This window comes from Rhea americana, unplaced genomic scaffold (genome assembly GCF_003343005.1).
Source record: "Rhea americana isolate MKP2758 unplaced genomic scaffold, rheAme1 scaffold_46, whole genome shotgun sequence".
NCBI lineage: Eukaryota > Metazoa > Chordata > Aves > Rheiformes > Rheidae > Rhea > Rhea americana.
In genome coordinates, this window is record NW_028186601.1 from 3,790,705 (window position 1) to 3,814,866 (window position 24,162).

The following is a 24,162-nucleotide window of genomic DNA, read 5'->3' on the forward strand; positions in this document are numbered from 1 at the left end:
CTAAGAGGATGGGTTGTTCAACTAAATGATCACAGACTATCACACCAACAACTTCCAATTTTATTAACATCAGATGTTTATTAAAATAATTTAGAGTCAAACAACTAAATAATTCCATCAGACAACTTGAATTTTGGAAAGAATATTCTAGCTATGAGTACATCATCTTCAGGTAACATTTTAACARCTTTTATTTGTGTTATAAATATATTTCTCACATGGATGAAAAGAACTTGAACATCAAATTAAAACTAGTATTACTGAGAGATTTACAAAAAGTGTGAAGGTAGAAGTATGGAAGTTTGAGGTTAAAAAAAGTGCCATCATAATACAACTCTACAAAATAAAGACGAGGTTAATCTAAAACCTATGAAAATTATTATCAAGATTCCAATTGACCTCAGTAGTTTTTGGATTGGGCCCTGCATGTTCAGCGTGATGGTTCAGTGTGATTCTGCAGTATTTTTAAAGAACTTTCACCTAATTATTACTTAACATTCCCTCAGCAGTATTTAATTTCCACTGAAATTGAAGTGTCTTGAATTAAACTATGCAGTCACTTCGTTCTTTCCACAAACATGTTGTCAAAGGACTTGTATGTGCAAAAGTAAATTTTACCGGTCACTATGTTCTTCCAAAAACAACGAAAAAAGAGATTTTCACCAAATTCTGTAATCATTTTCTCCAGAATATTTTAGGATGATGATTGTGGGTTCTGCGAAGAAAAACATAGAGGAAATCAGTGGAAATTTCCAACATATACATAATATTCATTACACCAGGACACTTAGACCCTTACAAAGAATATCACTCATACAAGGAAACAGCCTCAGCTTGACAGTGGGATGGAAGAGGTGGAGGACATTAATGGGCCTCTTTAAGATCAACTGAAASATTTGTTTTAGAATTACGTGTACTCTGAAAAACTGAAATTCTGAGAGCTGTGTTTAGTTTTCACATTGCTAGAATAGCTTCACAATTACAAAACATTTGCCTAAATAATTAGGGATTCTGTTGTAGCTGCGTTACCTACATTTTCTGGAAGAAAGTGTTTGCGTTCTAGGCACAGAAAAAGTTTTCTTATTTTGTTCCAGCAGTTCGGGATGCCAACAGCTTGACAGCTACTGACAGTTTAACAGCTCTTTGATTCCCACTCCATTCCACTGAACCTGAAAGCTATCCTCTAGAAACAGCAAATTTGATCAGTATTTCAACCTAAACACTTCACTGTTTCAGGCTTCATAGGCAGAAAAATAGTATGATAAATTAGACTCAGTATATCATGTCTCTGTTCACTTTCCTGGCACTATCTGCTTGAAGCTAAGAGAAGTCATATTCTGCCAGCTGCTGTATCATAGTCGTTTTAATGACACAAAAGCACGTACGACGAATAAGCTGAGGATAACTCTTCACAGATGTTCTTGTCCCCTTGGTTCACCTACTTTTTTGTTTGTTTTGTTGTTTTACAGGAAAGATTCTTAAAATATTTACAGAAGTTGAAGAGATAGTAATTCCAGCAAAAAAATAGTAACAAAAATCTAATAATGGAGAACAATGCTAGAGACAGTGCATATTCTAGAAAATTCATAAACATTTCAAATTCTGCTATTAAAGTTTTGTGATTCAGGCACTGTGATTCAGACATACCTGACAATCTTCAGTCCCTCTTTATGCAAGCTTGACTTTTCTCTTGCACTAGGTCTATGAAACAGCAAGGGAAAAAAAAAATCAGTTCTCACATATAAGAAAGCCATTTCACCTGTATTCAACATCACAATGCCAACATTGTACATATACGTATATGCAAATGATTACCTGATTCATCTTGTCCAGTTCCAGAAAAGCAGGCTGCTGTGAGTTTTCTACCTAATACCTCTCATTTTGGCATTTCTGCTGCATTACTGGCAGCCCCAGACAGGAGGGGATCTGATGTGCAGGACTCCATCAAGTGAAATTCCAATTTGGCCTTTTTATYTCAAGACTCTGTTGGACTCTGCACAAGTAATAATACAAAATATCTCTCACCTGTAAATGATTTACAATGACATAATCAATGATGTATTTCCTATGATCCACTTTATTGTGCAACATTCAACGTGTGGAAATATTTTAAAAGAAAAAAATGTCAATAAATTCCAGTCATTATGTTTCTTATATTACTGCTTTCTCTTCTTTCCCATCTGTTTACAGTCATAACAACTACACCAAAAAAGACCATACAGGAGTTGATATATACTACTCACTTGCCAAAAGGCACTGCTAACACAACATTACCTTGGGTTCTGCCCGAGGGCTCTAGGGTTTAAATTGCTGCGTTGGCCTCTGTTTACCTATAAAGAAGAGTTGCTACCAATTATTTTATCTCATCCACCCTGCGCACCTCCTGTGTGCAACAATATTTCTAAGGCTTTAAATCTCTTTGCTAAAGGCACTACATGCAGATATGTGATGTCTGATGCTTGTAACTTGCAGAAGGGAAAACACAGGCTGGCTGAATGAATGCTGGTCAAAGGACTAAGCTGAATCAAAWCACTCTGAAAATCATGATCTAAAATACACCAGCGGAAAGATATCAAAGGTTAGACAATGTATGGAAATTGTAATCTCACAGCATGTTCATACTTCCCTTAAATTTATAACATAATTTTTCCACGGTAAGTGATTTTCTTTCTCCTGTGCTGCACATTATTAATTAGAGAACATGATTACATTGTAAATCAGAGACCAGAGCCTCCCTCCCAGAAAGGGGGATGAAGAGAAGGGTTATATGGGCTATTTGACCCTGCCTCAGTTCCATTTCCCCATATTACAATGATAAGAAAGGAAGTATAGTAAGGAAGAAAGGAGCAACTTAGTGGGGCTTCCAGGAACTTTTCTTCTCTTCCTTAGAAGTTTGTGTGTGCATGTATGTGTGCATACTCCTGTTTACACATTAAATAGGATTAAGAGATGTGTGTTCCTACATTTCCTGGCTCCATTTCCTATATGTTCCCTTCTCTTTTTACTGCATCTGATGTTGCTTCTCTCAACAAAACACATCTCTTACTATCAAACCTCMTTACTGTTACAAGCACAAACTTTCATTTTTACAATAAACCAAAACYCATCTCCCACTATAAAAAGCATCATTCCTTTTTTTGCAAGGTCTTCTGGTTTTCTTCTCTCTTCTCCTTCAGCTCAAATTTCACCTCCTCAGACTTTTCTTCTGGTTTCCACCCAGCCAGTATCATAGAATCTTAAAATTCAACATTACTTTAATTACCCCAGTAGTACCAAAGACATTGTAACTGAGCCACCTTCAGGACGTGCGAATCTTTGCCTTACAAACACCTCCTTTGCATTGTTCAAGGTCACCTACACCCAGTCTCCAACCTCAAAAGGTTTTCATGMTCCAGACTTCTGGTTCAATTGGCTGCAAGTCCAAACAACAAAGCTCTTCTCCTCTAGTACTTTCCTTGCATCCCATTTTTGAGGCTGTGTCCTGTTCCTGCTCCCTTCCTTCCTGCAGAGACGGACTGGCAAAGCAGATAGGAACAGCAAGGTTTAAAATCTCTCCTTCATTCAGCTGCCCACAGGACTATTCTATAGCAGAGAACAAGGCTCCACAACTGCATACACCCTTACTCCTCACAGCAGATTATCAGTCGTGTGTAAAGTACTGAATGCAGGGTTCACCAGCAGCTTTTTAATGTGAAARGATTTCTTGAAGCCAAGGTAACGGTGCTCACTGCTGGAAGGCCACTAACTTGTTTGCCAAGGATCAAGATATGAAGAGTTCTGTTATAGATAATACTGAAAAATAATTTAAGTAATAGTTAATTTTACTTAATACATTAAGTACTTGATCAATATTCTGTGCACTATATGTACAACCTTTAGAAATTCTTTTATCTTCCTTACTTTTGTTATTTTCTCTTAAAGTCCTCCACTGTATTAGCATGTGACATAGAAATAGGCTGGTAAAATGCAATTCACTATGTTTGTCCACTTGATAGCAAATAGACCTAAAAATTCTAGTAAAACTGTATGCAGCTCAAATATGAATAAGCATCTTGACTTTCTCCTTATTCAGCTCAAAATCTGTAACAAATACATGTGTAATTTCTTCTTTTTCAACATTAATACTTCTGTTTTTCTCTGGGTGGATTATTTTATGTTTGTCCAAAGTCATTTTTCCTTTCACAGTTGGCTGTTCTAGATGTCTTTGCATGACTTCTGTCTCAATGACCTTTACAATTACTTCTACATTTTCATTTCACCATTCTTCATCCCTATCTTCAAAATCATAATCAATTTTGGCAACATGCAACTTGCTTCTCCAAAACAATTTTGAAAAATTGTAGAGATTGCCAGCTATTCACAGTACTGTGGCCAATGTTATCCTGTATGGAGTTTTCATGTCTTGTTAGATTTGATGAGTTTCAAGAATACGATTGACCTTCATCAAATATTTTATTAAAATTTAAACWTTTTTTTTTTGTATTCACTCATGAATTCTGTATCTCTAGCAAATAAGAGTATTTTTGCATGACAAGATTTGTCATCTTCCTTCACCAAAAGTACCCACAGTATAGTCTCTAGCCACTGTACACTTTTTACAGACCACTGGGAAAAATAATAAAAGTCGTAAAACAAATTATTTTTGTAAAAGATGGAAATCCGACGCCTTGCTATGAAGACTAAGAAATTTGTTTCGTAAAGAGCCAGTATAGGAAGTGAGGTTCCAAAAACAAAAGCTTTCCACTATCAATGCATTTCTACAGTCTCATGTTTTTCACATTCTTACATCAGCTGCGGTATTGGCAAATAAGAACAGTCAGACTGCCAGATGGAAATAAAGAAAATTCTACCTTTAAATCATCACCTTGTGTTGAACAGTCAGACAAAAGAAGAGATTATACAGTCTTTGAAAGATTGACACAACATATTTTCTGCAGCTCATAGTGCTGAACCAGTGAGTATCCATCGTAGACACCCTGGTAAGAATGACCTGCAGATTATTCTTTTTTGGGGTCTCAACCACTTGAAATATGTAACATCACCACATACAATGTAAAAATATACTGATCAATCTACATTTAGGCATATCTAAGGCATATCTGTTCATGAAAAGGACCTACCTCTTTCCTCTCGGTGACATCTACTGTCCTCCTCTCATTCAGCTATGCATTTGGCAGGCTAAGCCAAAGCTATTCCGACATCTCRACTATTGTATTAAATGTTTCCGGTTCTCTGCCAAATCCTTGAACCATGTTTAATCCCACTGATTTGTCACAAGTGTGATAGTTTACTTAGATTTAGTCTCCATTTCAATTTTGGCAACTGGAATCAGAGATCACTTAAGTAGCTGCTGTACAATCAGGAAAGGTCACACACGAAGACTACAAGGTTGCTACACCTAGCACAGCCTTTTAATTCTGATTTCAAGATTTTTGCATTTTGCCACTTATGACATGTCTTTATTAAGTGTGGTAAGCTCATGTTTTCAATATTCCAGAATGTGATTGTTTGAGCTTCCCCCTATTCCCTTCCACATTACACAACTTGGAGATGGCAATCAAATATTGCAACTGTAGAAGTTAAGATACTTTGTCTAATTTGCAGGAAGCATAAATCATAACAAAATCTTGAAATGAGTTTTCAAACGAAAAATGATTTGTAGATTTTTGTGTCCTATCTTAGGGCTGTGGGTAAACTTGGTAGGTAGGCCTGTGGCAGATCTCTTTTCCTCACTGTAAATTTTGCACAGTCCCATGCGTACAAAATTTCCAGATGATCTCATCATGTAATTACAGATTGATATTTGAACACACTGCACCACTCATCCTAGTTCTGTGAAACAAAGGCTATTTGTGCAAAGCAATGGAAGATTTCATAGGTACGCCAACAATTTTCACTGACCTTTCCAACTCAAATAAAAAAAATCAATTACTATGTAATCTTACAATTTCAACTAGTAAGAATGTAAAAGTAATTTTAGAATCAAAAGCATTTCTTGAGTTGTACTGTTAATTAATAAAAGCAGTGCAGTTTGCATAAAAATATACAATTTCTCAAATGAAACAGATGGTTTTTCTTTCTCTTGAAAAATATGAAAACATTGTCTTACTCTTCACAAACAGTCCATCCATAAGCTTATGTTTCAAAAGAGTATGATTAAAGACAATATATCTTCCAACAGATTATCATGCAAACATGAAAGAGAAGTATGTAATATCAAGTAAACTCTCACTTATCCTCTCTTTCACCCTGCCATCATATATGTCATAAAATATTCTTATCCCTTATTGCTCTACTTTTAATTTCTCCCAAAGGACAATTCAGTGAGCAGTAAAATCTTTTCTAAAATACAAAAAAAAAAAGTCATAAATGGTGGAAATAGAGTATCTGCAAGCCAGGCACAGAACATATATGGGTTTTATCCACATTGTCATTTGGTATTGGGGCAGTTTCAAATAATTCGAGTACTTTTTAAAAAAATTTATTGTTATAAATCTATTATTGAAGTACATAGATCCAAGTCCTGCAGGGAATGTCACACATCCTCTAGATGTCTCTGGAGATTAATTCTGAGAACATTACAACTCTGAGCAGRATCCATTATAAGGAGTCAAACATACAATTAGCATTACAACAGTTTTTCAGTATTCACTCTGTTAGAAGAAACAAAACATTTTTGTGCCTGCAGTTTGGACTGTAAGCTACCCTCCCAATGCACAGTAAGCTGTGATTTTCTTTCAGTTGTGTTTCCATCTTGAGATTTACCTATGTATTTTACCAATGCTATTTATTTTTTGTTGTTTATTTATTTATAACAATAWGCTATAGTTTTACAATTTTCATTCATATAATCATAATAGAAACTTGGGATGTGCGCAATAAAATGCATGGTTGGACTGGTTTACAAAGTTAAGAATTTCCTTACTGATTTTTCAAAACTTACCSTGGTAATGGTAAAAACTAAGTTTTAAAATACAAATGGATATATAATTTGAATATAAACATTTTATGACTTTTGTCATTACAGTCATGCAGACAGAAAAATCCCTTGTGGTTACAGTTTTCCATAGTATTATAAGTGGTTGTATATTTGTTTCACACCAGCTCATGTAAATGAAATATAGTCTACCACATGTAGTATATTGGTAGCCTGCATCGGACAAAGACATGAATTATCCAAAATGCATGGATGTCACTTTCTGTTTATGTCAGTCTGCTTTGAACAGGCATACAGGAAACAGTCCCAAGCAGYAAGACTGTATTTGCACAGGCATTCCCATCTATTTGCACAGACATTCCCATCTGAGGGAATTCTAACCTTACAAAATATAGATACGAGTTTTTAGAACCRTATTTTGGGCAGATGGCAAACACAAATTTACACGTGTGTGTTCTGCCGAGCGGAACATACACAACTATGCTTTCACAGGCTGTACRTGTTATAGAATGATATTTGCTTGTAAGAAAARATGTCACCCATTTTATCAAACAGGWATCTGTACTTACTGAAAATAAGCCACCATTTGAGAAAGAAGCCCAACCGCTTTTCAGTGTTTTTGGTCTTCAGCCCTTAGTAGTTGCCTTTATTTATGTTTTYCTTCATTAAAAAACAGAACATCATCAATAAAGAAGGTAGTTAGTATAAAAAGTTATGACAAAAGAAAATGGCATACTGCCTTTGGTCAAGATGGAGTAACAAACAGTCTACATGGCATAGTATAGCAGCTCCAGGCTAATAATATAAACTCCTTAAAAGTAAATTTATTTCATTGGAGAAACAGTGATTTTAGCAACCTTGGTGATTCTCCTAAAATATGAATAAGGAGAAAAGAAAGAATAAAAAAGACACCTTTTGATGAGAGATTATGTAGTCTTTACAATCGAGTAAATTTAGTTGCTGTTGCTGCAGAGGAATGTGATAGGAAATTTTACAGTTGAAGGAGAAATGTCACAGTATTTTGATAAGAGAGCGATGAACTTTTTTTCCCTTGTGCCATTATCAAGGCGAAGTGAACAAAATACATCATTTATAACCCACTGCTCTACCATTATCTCCTGGTGAGACACTTGTTTTAAAACACACAAGGACCTTTTTTCTCTAAGACTAAAGCTCTCTGTGAGGCTCAGTCTTCCTTTATAACCATGAAAGAAAGTTGACACTTGTGTGGGCCAAAGTTTCCAGGCAACCACACAAGGGCACTTATACACCCTCCAGGTCACCTCTAGTTCTGAAGTACAGAGGAAGCGTATGAACAGTATATGTCCCTTTGATCACAGATACCATCTAAAACTGATGTGGAGAGAAAATCCTGCACTTTGGAAGAAAGGCACTACAGTCTGCTTAAAGCTTTTTCTTACCTAATGTATCCAGAAAGGAAAGGTTAGCACGTTAGTGCAAAACTGCTAAAATAACTTTTCCTTAATAGCCACAAAACGCCATTGACTCTCTCCTGCCATTTAGTACTCTTGCCTTGGTATTCCTGCTCTTTTTTCTTYAATATTAATCTCCAACATTCATCAATGACTGAAAAGGCAAGTGACTAAGTTACATCAGAAAATAGCAGGGTGCAATATTCTGGAGCCCTTCTAACTACAATTCACATATTTTATTTGTCCTGTAGTGAGAAAGTCAGATTCAGTCATAAGCAGTCAATTTAACTGATTTCAGGAAAACGAGTAAGATGCTTGCTTCCAGAAAGGACAGAAGATTCCACCAGAACCTTCACGTTATTTTGCTACTCCTACAGATGGGTTTAAAAGCTCAAATGCTTTACTTGCTTTTATACTGACTGTTAACTCGAATGCATTTCTTGAATTAATGAGGAAAAAGACACATTATGGGAACAAGAAGGATAACTCTAATAAGAAAATAAAATGGACAGTTATTTGTTTACATTGAAACCACACTGCATATTTAATTCTAATGAAAAAAAAATGAAGGGAAAAAACCAAGAGACTAAGCCTAATTACTACAAAACTGACTGCTTCAAGATAATTTTTAGATGCATGAATACAGGGTGTATGTTTATGGAAACATTTATCTAATTACTGGAGCAGATAACAGAACTTGAATTAACTGTCATTTTCAGTTTCAGTTGTACAAGCAAAAACTGAGAAGATTTTGAACCACTTACCGAAGTTTTCATCTAGATATAGGTATTCACAATAACCTATGCCCCCCAAAAATCAAAGTAAAATAAAACAGAACTCTATTTACAGAGTATTATCTTTCTACTTAAAAGGGACAATCAAGATTCTTCAACTCTTTTTGCTGACATTTTCTTTACTTTGGGAATTTCTCAAGAAGCYTGAATACTTTCACTTAGATGAAATTTCAACCAAAAAATGGCCTGATTAGTAAACGTAAAAAACACAGTTCATAACTGATTTCTGGAAGTTAAGAAATGCATTAACAAGGTAAACTTAGTAAGAAACTGTGTGAGAAGAATGCATGCTGTTACTATATAAATGCTCCTGTCCTCCATTATTCCCCCCCAAAAAAAACCTGAAAAAATACTGATTTTATATTTATTTCAAGTGTTTTGATGGATTACATCACATTTTCCCTTACATTGTAAAATCACTTTCTGATTCACTCAGATGGATAAATGTTTGCAGCAAGAAATCTTCTTTAGAAGTTAAGTCATTCAGGACTCTCAATGAAACGAATTTAGGAACACACTCTTTCAAAGCTTTAATAAAAGACCGATGACTTAATTGCCACACTCCAAAGCTGGTGGGCAGGTCAGTCTATTACTGATCTCCTGTATTTAACTTTGGTGGAGAGTGGTTGGTCTAAGACCAACGTAGTCTCTCAAAACAGGATGATAAGTTAATTTCACAGTTATCACAAAATAACATATGATATTAGGTGGTAGCGACATGATAACTCCACTGGAAACAATGGTAATTACATAGTAAATCGTGTCGATGATACTGCATTATCTCCTAACTGTTCAATTAACTCGTGTCACCACTGCATACTATGTTTAGAAAGTTGCTGACGCAATATTTCCGTATCATAATTGCAAAGATAGTCGAACAAGATAGCACACTACAATTTTAGGAAGTTTCTAATATTACATGGTAAAACTATTTCTACCATAAAAAACAAACATTGTCATGAAGAATGAGACCCAGAAAACAGGAAGATACCACCTGAAATGGAAATAGGTTGGAAAACGTGTCTTCAAACTAACTACGTTACTTTTTCTTCGATACAGAAAATGAGACATTATTTCATAAACCTAATTCCAATCGAGATTCAGTGCGCTAACCAAATGGTAAGAGTCATCAGCCATCATAAAAACAATTACCATTTTAATTGCTGAAGAAAAGTAACATTTCCTATAATGTGCAGGTAACCTAATAAAAAGGGGTGCTTTTATAAATTAAGAGAATATGTTTAAATTCTAAAAGGATGTGAACAAATTGAGCTTTTCTGTAATTCACACACACTGCTGCACTTTCACCAGCGACAACTGGGTCTTCTCATTTTCACTCATACAAATCAAAARCCAATTGAGGTTTGAAAGAAACTGCTCAGACATGAAATGTAGTAAAATGCTGCCGGAAACACACAGGCAGGATTTGTCCTGCTACTGCCGCCCAGCAGTCAGGACTGTAGGATGGGATGGTCCTTTCCGAACAGTGTCACGTTCTGTTCATCAACACACCACTACTTTGTGGTTCAACAGTTATTCTTAACCACTGTATTTGTGAGTGCAGAATTAAATCATCAGCTTGTACAAATCAGAATTACAGCTAGATCTAAGCCGAGGCATATTAATGGTGTTAGGCTGATTTACATCAGCTTAAGACCTTGCTCAAGGAATACTCCTTTCTGTAAATTAAATGTATCTTTGAGTCAATTCCTAATTAAAGTCTAATGTCAAAGTTTAAAATCTCTGTGTGATAAGGAAGCTTTGCGACACAGGCTCCTAAGATACATGGGAGCTTCTGAAAATTTTGCAGAATATCTTCAACAGAGGACTTGCAGAAATTAAAGCACAGTTTGGCGTATATGGCAACGTTTACCTGTGATGCAAATACTTCCAACGTATGAAGTTGTTTTTGTTGTATTTTTCAGTTTTCCTTTGTGACAATGATATTTTATACAGCTTATTTCAATTCAGAACACCTCTTTCAAGGCCAGCTCCACCTACTTTTTCATCTCTGCTCATATGAGTTTTCTGGTTATAAGAATACAAAGGAATCTGCATGATTTTAGTGCATGACTCATTTCCAGCAAATCAACACACACACTTCAATTTGCTATGCATGAGAGATGCATAAAACTATAGATGCTTGAGCCTCTGGAGGACAAAATAAGCAAAATATGTAAGCACTGTATCTAAATCATAACYGAAGTTAAATTCTAATTTTAACACACAGGCTGTATAGTGAAGTCACAAATATAGGAAAGATTTTAGACCACATCCTAGACCTCTCCTTGGCTGTCCTGAAAAGCCTATGCAGCCTAAGTGTTACAGATTTCTTTCTGTTAAGCGTACTGCCACATGGCATCGCATCGCTACGGACAAAAGTGGCAGAGAAGAGGTCATCACCTTTTTTTTCAAAAGCAGACAGAAGCCCAAACACAACTCCTGAGACCCYGTGACAGATTCTCTAATTCCACTTACCTGGGAACGGGAGTTTCCTTACSGGATGGGTACTTACCGTGCAATGGGCGGCATGGACTCGGACTTGTGTGATGCAGTTTATATAACTCTGGCATTACATGATGTACCATGTAACCACAACATACAGGGGTCAAACCGCGCTCCAAAGTCTGGATACACTATTCCRGTGATGCTTTCACTCCCCCTCCCCAGCAGCCTTCCTTCTCTCTAGCCCACAGGAGTACTACTCTCTTGGCATAGCCCTTCATCACTGTGGATGGTACACTGGAAATAAATTACTGGCAAATAAGGAAATAAAATAAAAAACAAAGTTTAAACTCAGTCAATAACATAAGTCAAAATTCCTCAAAATTCGATTTCTCACATGATATTTAGGTATCTGAATGTACTCTGTTGCTGGTCCAACATCCATTTAGAGACAGAGCAAGGGACTAGATAGCAGCAACAGCAAATACATCGGGAATGGTGGTGGTGGGGGGAACATATTATTATAAATAATTTAGTAAGTTACTCTAAAAAATTTCTCCAAATAAATAACTGGGAAAAGAGAGAGCAGGTGCATTTGCTGTTTCTAACAGCAACATGCAGTGGATGAACTGCACACTGCTCCAAGTGGAAGACTGTTTGTTTTTTTTTTTTAATGTTGTTTTTAATCAATTTGTATTCCTTAATTTGGAAAAATCTCTCTTAATATAAACATTCAGTTCTACTTTCTCAAGGCAATTTGACTAAGAAGTAAAACATGAAACAGAGAATGATTATGTCGTTCACTGTGTTGCCAACTTCTGCAACTAGCATCAGATAATCACAGAAACAAAAGTAAAAAAAATAAAAGTTAGGATTTTGGGGGGTTGGGTTTTTTTTTTTTGGTTCTATCATCTTCCAGTATCCTCCATAGAACTTTAAGAAACAGGACACTTCTTTTGAATCAGATATCCATTATCAATTTGGACACAGAGCGTCTGAACCAGTATTATCTGCAAATGATTTATGAGTGCAGGTATTTCTCTACCTGAACATTTTAGTGAAACCATAAATATAAGTAAAGACAGAGGCTGGGATTCAAAGAGAAYGCCTTGAAAATATTTTATATGGGAAGCTACTTTCATCTGATGAAAATTATAATTCCCATTCTGAACCCATTTATGTAACTATTTTTTTAATGTCTGTTTGCCAAAGCTCTCCTTTCTTCGTCATATTTTATATATTTACTCTAAATGCTTATAAATAAAACCTGCTGAACTAAGCCAACTGATCAATGTTCTCCTCCTAACATCAGCTAAGAATGTATCAAAGCCTGAAACATAAYTCAGAAGAATGTATTTAATAACAGCATCATAAAAACAGCAATTTAAACTATTTATGAAGAATATCCTCAAAAATCCTTATAGAAGCAGTATTCCCATTTCTGTTACGTAACCTTACAACAAATTGAGCATCAATAAGCTTCAAAACATTTGGGATAGATTCATTTCCTCCCTCCTAAAGTGGTGTTGATATCTCTTTCTCCTATCTGGAGGAGGATGGCTTTCTGCAACAGCTCTAGGTGGACAACCTACCTCAGCGTGGGCTAGGTATTTCCAACTGCTTTTGCCTTCCCTTCCATACTGAGTCCATAGAGAGCTAGAAACTATACTGGAACACCACAGTATACAAAATCTCAGAAAAAAAATAATGACAATTTTGATTTATATCAGGTTATTATGAACTTCCAATATGGTCTATTTTATGAAAAAGATAAAAAGAAAAAATATTATTAGAAACCAATTCCCTGTGGAAATGATCTTTATAATAGTTAATTTCATATTCTAGATATTTAAGTTATTCTAAGCTTTTTTTCACCCTTTACTTATTTCTGATTATTATTTCTATTCACTTATTCCTAAATTATTATTAGTTGAATCAAAAATATGTTTTTCTAAATTAAAAGAGAAAGAATCCTCTTTTATTTTACTGTAAATTTTCAGTAAAAGCAAGCGCTATGGAAAAACATGTGCATATTAAAATTCAATAGTTAAAATAGAAATTTACATACACCCATTTTACTGCACGACCTTCATTAGGACATTTAAGTRCATATGCTAGAATATATTCTGTATTTACAATTCTAATAATATATATATAAACAGTGTTTTCTACCAGAAGATTTCAAAGCRTTGGAAACATGTAAGTGAATTAAGTATTAAATCTTCTTATTACAGATATAGAAATAATAGTTTCTTCTTATTACAGATACAGAAATAATASTTTCTTTATTTCACAGTTAATAAAAAACAATATACAAAATCTAATTGATAGTTTTTCAATTTTGCACAACATAGTTTGGGCTTGACTTTAAAACTTGCTTTTCCAATACATTTCTAATTTACCAATAAAGCCTAGAAAYTGTGCAAACTAGATCCCAGAAAGCCACAGCAGGGCATCTGAAGATCAAGGCCAAATTTAAAGCTTTGGGGTGCTGCTCAGCATTACAAAGGCAATAACTCAGTATTCCCATCTTCAGTGTTATGCTTTTTCTATGCAAAAACATCTGTTTTCTGTGCCAGTTCTTTTTAAAATTAAAAAGAATAGGGAGCTAATATTACTAACTTTGTATAAAATGYACAGCAGTGAAGTGTTTATGATTTCTTTGCTTGTATGACAACAAAGTATTTTGAAGTTTCCTCATAMTAAATGCAATATTGCCCTAGCTATCCAGGCAAACAAATGCCTTTTACCATAGTGAAGACCCAGTTAGAAATAATCTTCTTCATATTTATTGTGTAAGGAAGTGTTGAAATATACGGCACATCAACTCTACTGGATGCAGAAGAATTCTCAGAAAGCGAAAGAAGAGCCCACAAACCTTTCACGCCCTTTTTTACCTCATCTCAAAGGCATTTTCATTTCAGAGACTCTAAATCCCTCTCGTCAAAATACAAGAGATTCAGTCAGGGCTCATAACGCAGCACCAAGGGGAGGGAGAAATTAAATGACTAAGAACTGCTACAATGACAGTGTAAATGAAAGAGGAGGAGGCCTAAGAAAGACACTGCAATGGAGCTGTGCAGGAACACTCAGAACACTTTGCAGGTAGCAATACAGAAATACTGTGATGCAAAAAAATGCTACATTTTTTATAAATTTCTATTCATGCCATAACATAAATACATAAAATGACACGTGTGCAATGCCTGGCAAAATATGATCTCTGTATATGCTACAAATAGCCATCCTTATGATTGATGGGTTATGCATAACTCTATAGTATAGTTAATATCATACACAAAATTTTAGTAATATATAGTTACTAGAGTGAAAAAGAAAACCATTTTACATCAAATTACTGTCTCCTTCCCCCTAAAAAGTATCTGACTAAAGCAGAGATAATGTAAAGTTCAGCTATCAAAAACGGCTTCATTAAGAACTTTAATGAAGCACATGGGAGCCATTTATTGACTCCTCAACTATTAAGACATAGCATTATTACTGCTTTAATAGTATTTCCATTTTCATTTAGGAAATAACTAATCAAGGGATCAATGTACCAAAGACTTTATTTTCTCTCCCATGGGTCACTGAAAGTACATTTTTTAAAATGCAAAAAACGTAAAGGCAATTCCCCCCAGTGCCATATCACATAAGCAATTTAAAGAAATAACAAGGAATGCTAAAGGTCAATGGCTACCCATCTAAGCCGTGTTATAAAACAAATGAAAATTGTTAGTGGTAATTCTACCTTTCTGGTGGAAGTAAGAGATCGCTTTCACATCAAAGAGGCTTACCTCCAAAGTATGCAAAGCACCTCCACCCTGACCTGCTGTCAACCTGTGAGACATTTCTATTTCTCAGACTCACTTAGAATGCAAACTACTGTTTTCCTGGTAGTTCTCACAGCTCCACTTCCTTTGAGGTACAGATGTGTAGCCAAAGAACCCAATCAGATAACACCCATTTACATATTTATAAAGTCTCCTGTAAAATCTCGTATCAATTGTTGCCACTATATATAGCCCTTTCAAAGTATCTTGTGGGCACAAGCGCTCTACTGCACCGCTCCCTTCAGGAGTCCAGATATATCGTATAATGTGATTTCAATGTAAATGTGGCCCATCACACAATCATACCACTTCACAAACTCTTTTCTGCTGGGGTAGCTTAAATCTAAACACACTCAAGCAGCTTGCTGCACTGGAGCAAGATTTCTTCCACATAAAAAAAGTCAAAAACCCCAACACAACAATGCCAAGGAAAAAAAAATCTGAACATTTTCTGCAGAAAGATGGGCCGTCTCCAAATCCTTGTGCCCTATCAGACAAATTAAAGTAAATCAAGCATGAAATGAAGCAGAAGAGCCCCGAGATAAGGCTCCTTTAAGTCGTTTACAGATTAGGATAGAGAGAGGTGCATCTGGTCTCTGGCAGTGAAGGAGGCCAGTTTCTCATCTCACAATAGCAGCCTGTGTATAGGATTACCTTACCTTGTCACTGACAAGGGAAAAAGCGCCTGCAAAATGTCTCTAACTAACTTCCTAATGTTCCCAGCTAAGTTCTCTTATTAAAGTATTAACTGTTACAATGATAGAAATAAATTTTGATAAAACAAAATAAAAACAGACACTAGTCTGATTTATGAGCTGGTCAGACACTGATAAACTGGGGGCTCTGCTGCTAGCAGATGAGCCTCTTCGCTTATCTGTCAGGATTTCACTGCTAGAGACAGCAGATAACTTTCCAACTGGAATTAGTGATTCAGTGAACTGTGCGTTACTGGTCGGACTGGTGCTCTAGCAGTACCTAAAAGGGCCTCTTGTGTTATCAGATGGGATTTTGCTGCCGTATGTGGTGAGACATTTTCCTCCTGGAAGTGACAGCTGAGCCAAGCAGTCTGCACAGCTAATGGTTAAACTGGTGCTCTAGCAGCAGCAAACAAGCCTCTCTCCTCTTATCAGCTGTGATTCAGCTTCTACAAATTGGAGGCCTTCCTTTGCCAGGAAGCGGTGTCTCTCCCGGAGCACCGTTGCTAGCTTTTGCTTTTCCTGGTGACTCCTTTACCCCTACGCCGTGGCATCAAAGAGCAATACTGCCTGCAAGCTGACTGTGCTGTTGCACTAGGTCGACTTACAGGGCTACTGCACCATGCAGCTGCGTTAATCTGCTACTACGTGGGACTGAGCCTAACCAGTTTTTGCAGAGGACGCCTGCAAGGAGAAGGGGAGGGAGACTGGAGAAGGAGGAGCAGGTGATTCAGCAGGTGGATTCCCACTCTTCTGGTTGTGGTGGGAGTGCTTGAGCACTTGCACCAACGAATACTGCACTTGTGGGTTCCCTTGCGTAAGGCGGTCATTAAAGTCTTTTGTTTTCTATATCTTAGCAYCACTGTGCTCAACAATTTGGACAAGCATACCCAGCTTTAGGAAATCTCTCCTGATACGGCCCTTTTTCAGCTTTGCTAYTGTGCTCCATCCTGCAAATAAGTGTTTCAGGAAAGTGGATGCAATGATTTGTATGGGTGCAAAGACAGATATTATAACTTAATCATAAGGAACTCCAGCAGTAATCAAACACATTTATTTAAGAAGAATGGAGGTAGATGCAAGATATCACACACTCATTGCTAGATGAGTAAAATCTCTTCAAAAAAAGTGAAGTAACAAACGAGCTTACAATTACTGCATGCTTTATAAAATTTCACCTTTTAGTTCTCTTTGCGAATACTGGAAAAATGCATAATATACTTATACACGGTGAAAATCTTCCAAAATTGAATGATGAAAAATAAATATAAAATTATGCTTTGCTCCTTGAAGACATATTTTATCAGACAGTATATAGCATAAAGGTCTATAGGAGCTCTAATTCCAATAACAACATATCTGCTGTGTATTTTGGGATGAAAATGCATATTATAAAGCTTCTTATTTCAGCAAAACTTTAGAATCAAGAAAAAAAAAAACTCCCATCATTACAACAGCATAAAGTAGTACCAGATCAACATTGCACTAATTTACCTTAGAAGTTCTAAAAAAGGGGGGTTGTACATGTACTCCTATTTGCCAAGGGAGAATATTTTATAATAGACTATTTTATCCCAAGAACACAGAGAATAAGATAGAGACAACCCAGAAAGCACAGTAGAATTTTACTAAACTAATCCAATAAGAATGCAAGGCAAGATAGTGGGAAGTGTGAACTTGTCCTTTGGACTTTAACCACCAGACACTGAACTGATGGTACTTCAGGAAACTTTTCTAAACATATAAAAAATGGAAGGTAGAAGAGCCTGAGCCTCACCCCCAGTGGGGGTGGTTTTCTCCACTAGCATTTCATGCCATACTTGAAGCCCTACAACTCTGCATGATTTGGGTATTTATGAGAATGTTTCCAGTTCCCCAAAACATTCAAGCCAAGTCAAAGTGAGCTGCCTCTCGTCCTGCTGAGTCCTACAGCCAGACTCATCTGAAGTAGTGATAACCCCTTGCTTGCCTTGTATGCTGCACACCTGTCCCAAGCTCAGTAAGATTTTGCAGAAGTGAAAGGCAAATTAAATTTCTTTCCTCACTAACTGTCAAGACTAATTTTATCTGTTTCCAGAGCTTTCAGCAAAAATCCTTGCTTCCCAATGAGACAGATTAATTTTTGTTTGTATGTTAAAAATATCAGGTCTCATTTCACTTGTTCTTAGTTACCTCTTAAAAACACACTGCACAACTGGATTAGAGCAACATATATTACGCTGACGCATATGATGAAACAATGATGAAAATTATAAACAGCTGTCTTACTCTGTCTACATTTTATATGAATGATCCAAAAGGTAGAAGTATTCAAGTTCAGTAAGATTACACACTTGATTTGCAACTGCTGCTCTTTTTGGAAGCATTCACTAGTGAAAAGTGAAGGCACTGTAAGACACTAATGTGATCTACTAATGTTTTGCACCCAGTTACATTAGTTTCACACTTTGGCTACATCTGCATGGGGTAGAGGGCAAAAAAGAATGAAGGACWTGTATTTTTACCCAAAATTATTTTCAGTGAACCAAGTTAATRTAATTCTTTTCTCTGAGAAAAACTGACATATTTACAAATCTGTGCCCAGTTGATGATATCTAACAAGCACTTGCTGCTTGCTGCTCTCAAATAACAAACTACCCTAAATTATGCCAAAAAAGATAACAGGAATGTTTATTTTATATTTATTAATGCTATGAGAAGATGACATGTTTATATGATATCTGCAGTGCTCCCATTTTTGTAACAGATTCAAAATTCTTAGGAGAAACTTTTGTTATCTAATTTTATCAGAAGATGCATACTACACTAAAAATGCAAATATACGATCCATAAAAGTAACTTTTTATTCAGTAACTTATAGTATTTAACATCAATTTAAATAAGTTCCTTTACCATTTGTAGCTGCTGGCATTTTCAARCCTGACAGTATGACTGCACCATACATGCAGAGAAGATTCGAGCTGTTTATGACCTAATACAGGATACTCTTACAATTAATCATATGGGTATTAATAACATTGAAGGGTATTAAGTGACAGCTATATGAAATCATTTCTTATTAATTACAGTGCTGAATAACAGCCACTCATATTTATGTAAATGAAAAAAAGGAGCCAGACCAGTTCTAGATTCATCAATAGTTTTGGTGATCTTTACTATTTCAGAGTCAGTATTACACTGTGGCAAATAACACGCAATATGAAACTGCTTAGGTTTATGTATATATATATATATGTATATGAGGTAAGACATAGCATTTTATTCTAGTAGCCTTCATTAACCGGTTAATATGACTTCATATAGTTTTCCAATTTTTATCATTTTTTGTATATTTAATTGTATGAAATAGGCTTTTGACCACCGCCATCATTTTAAATTATTTTCTGGTACCTTCTTGCAACATATTCTACATCTTCAAGGGCAATGAGAAAGGTTTCAGCATACTCACGTCTCCTATGCTAAATTGAACTTCACAGATTTATGGCTTCTGCAAATACAAAAAGCTACTGTACTTTCTATTTTATAAGCATATGACCAAGTACAAAAATTCTGATGAGAGATTCTCAAAGCYGTGGGGATCTGTAACACAAATATAACATAGTCCTGTACATACACCAACATATATCAAATAAAGCCAAAGATCCATGATGGTTATGTCATTATCTAGATTATACTGACACTGAATTTTCTGCAAACAGTAATACAGAAGTGAGGGATGTGATGCAGTCAGCATCATATCCAACTATGTTGACTCCCAACTTGAGCAGGCAGGTAAATGTTTACAGCTGGCTCAGCAGCAAGTTAGGATGAGTCAAGAGAAAGGCTTGAGTTTACATTTTAGGGTCCATGACATGCCTTTTGGACTTACACTCCACTATAATACCTGAGAAGGTAGTGTTCATGTTCTAATATATACCTCTAACCTACTATGAAGCAGTTAGTTTAATGATTTAACAAGACAGTTTAACCATAATCTGTTTTAACTCTACCAAACTTTTATTATTCATCTTCCACACTTCACCACAATACCTTGTTAAAGCTGCATAAAATATTCACTCATTTTATAAGCACTGAATTATTAAAAGTTATCACCTGAATTCCATTGATTTATGCAATAAAAGATATTTAAACAGGGTCAAAGACATTTCCAAACAAAAACAATAGCATAGAAAACCCTAAACAACCGAATGCATTATATGTTATATATTACCCTTATATCTTTACAATACCTTACAACATATTCATTCTTTTTGAAATATGATGTTACTTTTCTAACAGGCTTAATTTATGATTCTTAAAAAGAGCTGATATATTTAAAGTAAATTCTGAAACAGGCAGGATGTATTTAACTCTGCTTCTGTATTGCAGATCTGACTTTACCGAAGCAAAGCTAATCCAAATAAGAGATCTTCAAAGACCTCAAACTGTTATCAGCAATTCAAGAGAGTAAGTGTATGCAGGATGATCAAGTTTGATAGACTATGTAAGTTTATATATTTAAATCAGCAATACATGCAGCAGCTTAAGGGAAAGTAGAATTTCTATCCTAGCCTGTCTTTCTTAAGTTCTCTCCTGTCCAAGTGACAACCACGTTATACTGTTCTGAAAGCATGTCTATGTGGTATATTCTTTGTCAGGGTAGAAGGAGCTGAGGAAGCACGAACAAGAAGTATCCTGAGATGCATAAAAAACTTAAGTGGGCGTCACAGAGCTAGGCAGGTTCAATTAGCTTTTCAAAGCTGAATGGTGTTACAGGCAGACTGTATCCAAGCTAGCTCAGTAACCAGAACACAACGAGCATGGGATTTACCACAGGGAATTTACCACAGCAGTCATTAACATAATTCCTATTGAATTAAATTACCTAACTTTTCCAACATGTTGTAAGAGTTTTTTTTGTTTGTTTGTTTGTTTTAAAAAAACTAAGGCACACCAAATTACATTAAAACAATTGCTATTTAGCTAAACAATAGTGTTTTTTCCCCTAATCAAATTTCTCTACATTTCTCAGTACTTTATGTATATTCTGACTGAGGGTTTCCAGTACAGACATTCTAATATAGTAACTAATACAGTAGCTTAGAGAACTGACTATCAGAAAGACAGATAAAGATTCAGGTGGGTAAAAGCCCAAATTGTTGTGAATAGCCAGAAGGAACACTTTTACTGCTACTGTTCAAGACCATCTTAACTGATATATATATACASACCTCACTAGTGCTTTCATATAACCTCCATAGCAGACATATCATACATGCTTTTCTTTTAGAACAGAACTCTTCAGTTATTCAACATTGTTGTAAAATGATGTTGAAAGGAATCTACACCGAAGTACATCTATGACAACTCTAGTGCTTAAAGACTGCCCATCAGCCTAAGTCCAAAATAGAATTAACCAAGTAACAGAGAAGCCACTCCATGCCATTGTCAATGCTGTATTTTAGGTGAGGCATGTACTTTGTACAGAGTTGAAGTACTACAATGTATTTCAGTTCAAATAAAACTATATACAAAATAAATAAAATGAAGACTAGAACCCTTAAACCTTCAGCTGTTCCCTCAATATTCTTTACAACTCTTAAAAAGTACAATAACCAACATTATTATGCTAAGTAATACCTATTCATATAGGAGATACAGTCCTTTCCTCCACAAGCTCATGTTCCTATAAACACTTGAACATCCCATAAATAGTTGTTTTAACAAAGCAGAAATAWATATAAAAGCATTCTTGACTATATGTGTTTACAGCATTGAAGTCTCCATTTCCAAGGGGGTTTCTGGAAATTTTATCATGCAACTATTGTATGTCATGTAATTGTTGGCTATCTTCACATAAATGATACAAGGGCATTTCATCCCACCTCTTTCTTGCATGTATCATGAAAACAGATTGTCTCATTCTCTCTGTTTGCACAGATTACATATTTAATGCCAATCAGTTTACTAATTACTCCAAAGCTAAAATGAAACCAAACCTATGTTTAAAAAGGTAGATGAGGGTTCATTTATTCCTTGCTCTCAGGGCTCTGACACTTGAAGAAAGGTAAGAGGAGGAGTAGTGGAAGGGGTGAAGGTATCTTCAGAAAATGGTTTGGTTCCAAATACCCTAATTCCCACTAGAAGCATACAACTACTTTATCTTTCTTCTTTTGCCATTAATTATAAATAAATTCATCTTTCTCTTGTGAAGCCTGAAGTTTGTTGTTGTTGTTAGATGAGTTGCATTCAAACTCCAACAAAAAAGATGAAGCCAACATTGAAATTCATCTCACAGTCCAGAATTTACTTAACGGCCAGGCTGTGCGCTGTGATAAACAGAATGATGATCCGGCAACATGTCTTTATCCATGGTTTGCTTTAATTAACGCCGGCTTGTTTGTTGAAAAGATGATTAATATGCCAATGAAAATTGCATAATTGAATACCACAACACTGGCACAATCAGAAAGACACATGCAGTTTTTTGATTAACATTTATTATTATTATTATTATTATTGTGTGTTTTAATGTACTCTATGAAATGATGCAGTTTTTGACCGAAGAGGTGAAGAAAAGCCGAGTTAAGTGCAAGATCCTCCATGAAAGATATAATGAAGAAAAAAGATATAATGCAGATTAGAAACAGTTCCTTGGCCAAACAGTTATTTTTCTAAATTCAAAATAGAAGAACCACCTCAACACAAAAGAAAATAAAGGAAAATAACAAACAACAAAAAGCTTCAAAAAACAATAAAAAGGGCAATATTCTATGATTAAAAGGTAAGAAATGAGTACAGGAAGTGGGATCAGTATATTCAATACACAGGAATTAGTCCAGGGGAAGTAGAGGAAACAGATTTTAACGGACAGAGAGTAAGGAACTTCAAATCACTGGTGTATTACAGTAACAAAACACTGAAATTAAGGAAAACAAAATACAATCCCTTTCTAGGGCTTCATCTGAACAACTGCTCACACTGCACTTTGCTGAACATATTCATCTGGTAAATCCATGTTATGACTGGCAAACAGTGTCAATTAAGGCAGTTTATAAGTGGGTCAGGTTTTCTTTTCTGTATTATTTATCAGTATTATTTTCCTCCAATAATTTGTTCCCGCTATCTAAATCAATGTTGATGATATTTAACACTAATTCTCATGTAAAGACTAACTTTTAAGGGGCAAGACTGTCCTCCTCCTCTTTACAAAATTAAACTCAGATTTACATAGAAATTCAATATGAAATATAATGGGTCTGTAAACATTCTTAGCTGTTTTGGAAATGAGTTGTTAGTAAACTTTTGAGCTCAGGCAAGCTACAAAACTTTGCAGAGTTCTGCCACAAAATTAGCATCTCGGTACTGACTTCATACCTTCCACAATGCTCTAAGCAGGCACAAGAATTTTTTGATAACTTAAGTTTTTGTTTAGATAAATAAACATGGCATAGGATAACACAAACTATCTGCACCTTTACTATAATCAAATAATAACAGCAAGGAATGATTCCCACTTACTTCTTCGTACAAAAACCACCACAAGAAGATTTCTGCAAGAACTGGGTTTCAAGGATCCTCTCACATTGTCCTTAGACGGAGGAGATGAAAAAGAAAGGATAAAAACTCCCACAGAAAAAGACCATGCACTCTAACTACAACCTTGAATGATTTCTCTGAGTCGAGGGTGACCATGCAAGGTACTGCATGTCTGTAATGATCCTCCACCTCAACAGTTCCCAAGTTACAGCTGATCCTGAGCACAAGTAGCGAGAGTGGAACAAATAATACAGCCTGATAGAGCAAAACTGTGTAGAGAGAAAACTATGTCCTCCTGCCTCATTCTCCAAAGCCACCCATTCTCCACTCTGCTCTAAACACAGATTCCTCAATACTTTGCTGTGAAATAGGTCTATTTGAGAACAAAAGTCCTATGTATGCATACTGAAAGCACACAAAACTCACAGCAGCGCTAAGAAAAAGGTCAAGCAAGGGCTTCTCCCAGCTAACTTAGGGCTAATTTTCCTGTCTAGAATTTAGCTTGGA

General features: G+C 35.7%; 1 protein-coding gene and 1 long non-coding RNA gene across 3 annotated transcripts in view; both read right to left on the reverse strand.

The window, feature by feature from the left end:
- Positions 1-24,162, reverse strand: part of ZFPM2 (zinc finger protein, FOG family member 2) — a 313,640-nt gene that overhangs the window by 174,580 nt on the left and 114,898 nt on the right. The window lies entirely within an intron of this gene.
- Positions 268-2,071, reverse strand: LOC146589404 (uncharacterized). Its single transcript, XR_014897193.1, has 3 exons — positions 1,816-2,071; positions 1,648-1,701; positions 268-715 (listed from the first exon to the last, which is right to left on the reverse strand). It is a non-coding gene; the product is annotated as an uncharacterized LOC146589404 (long non-coding RNA).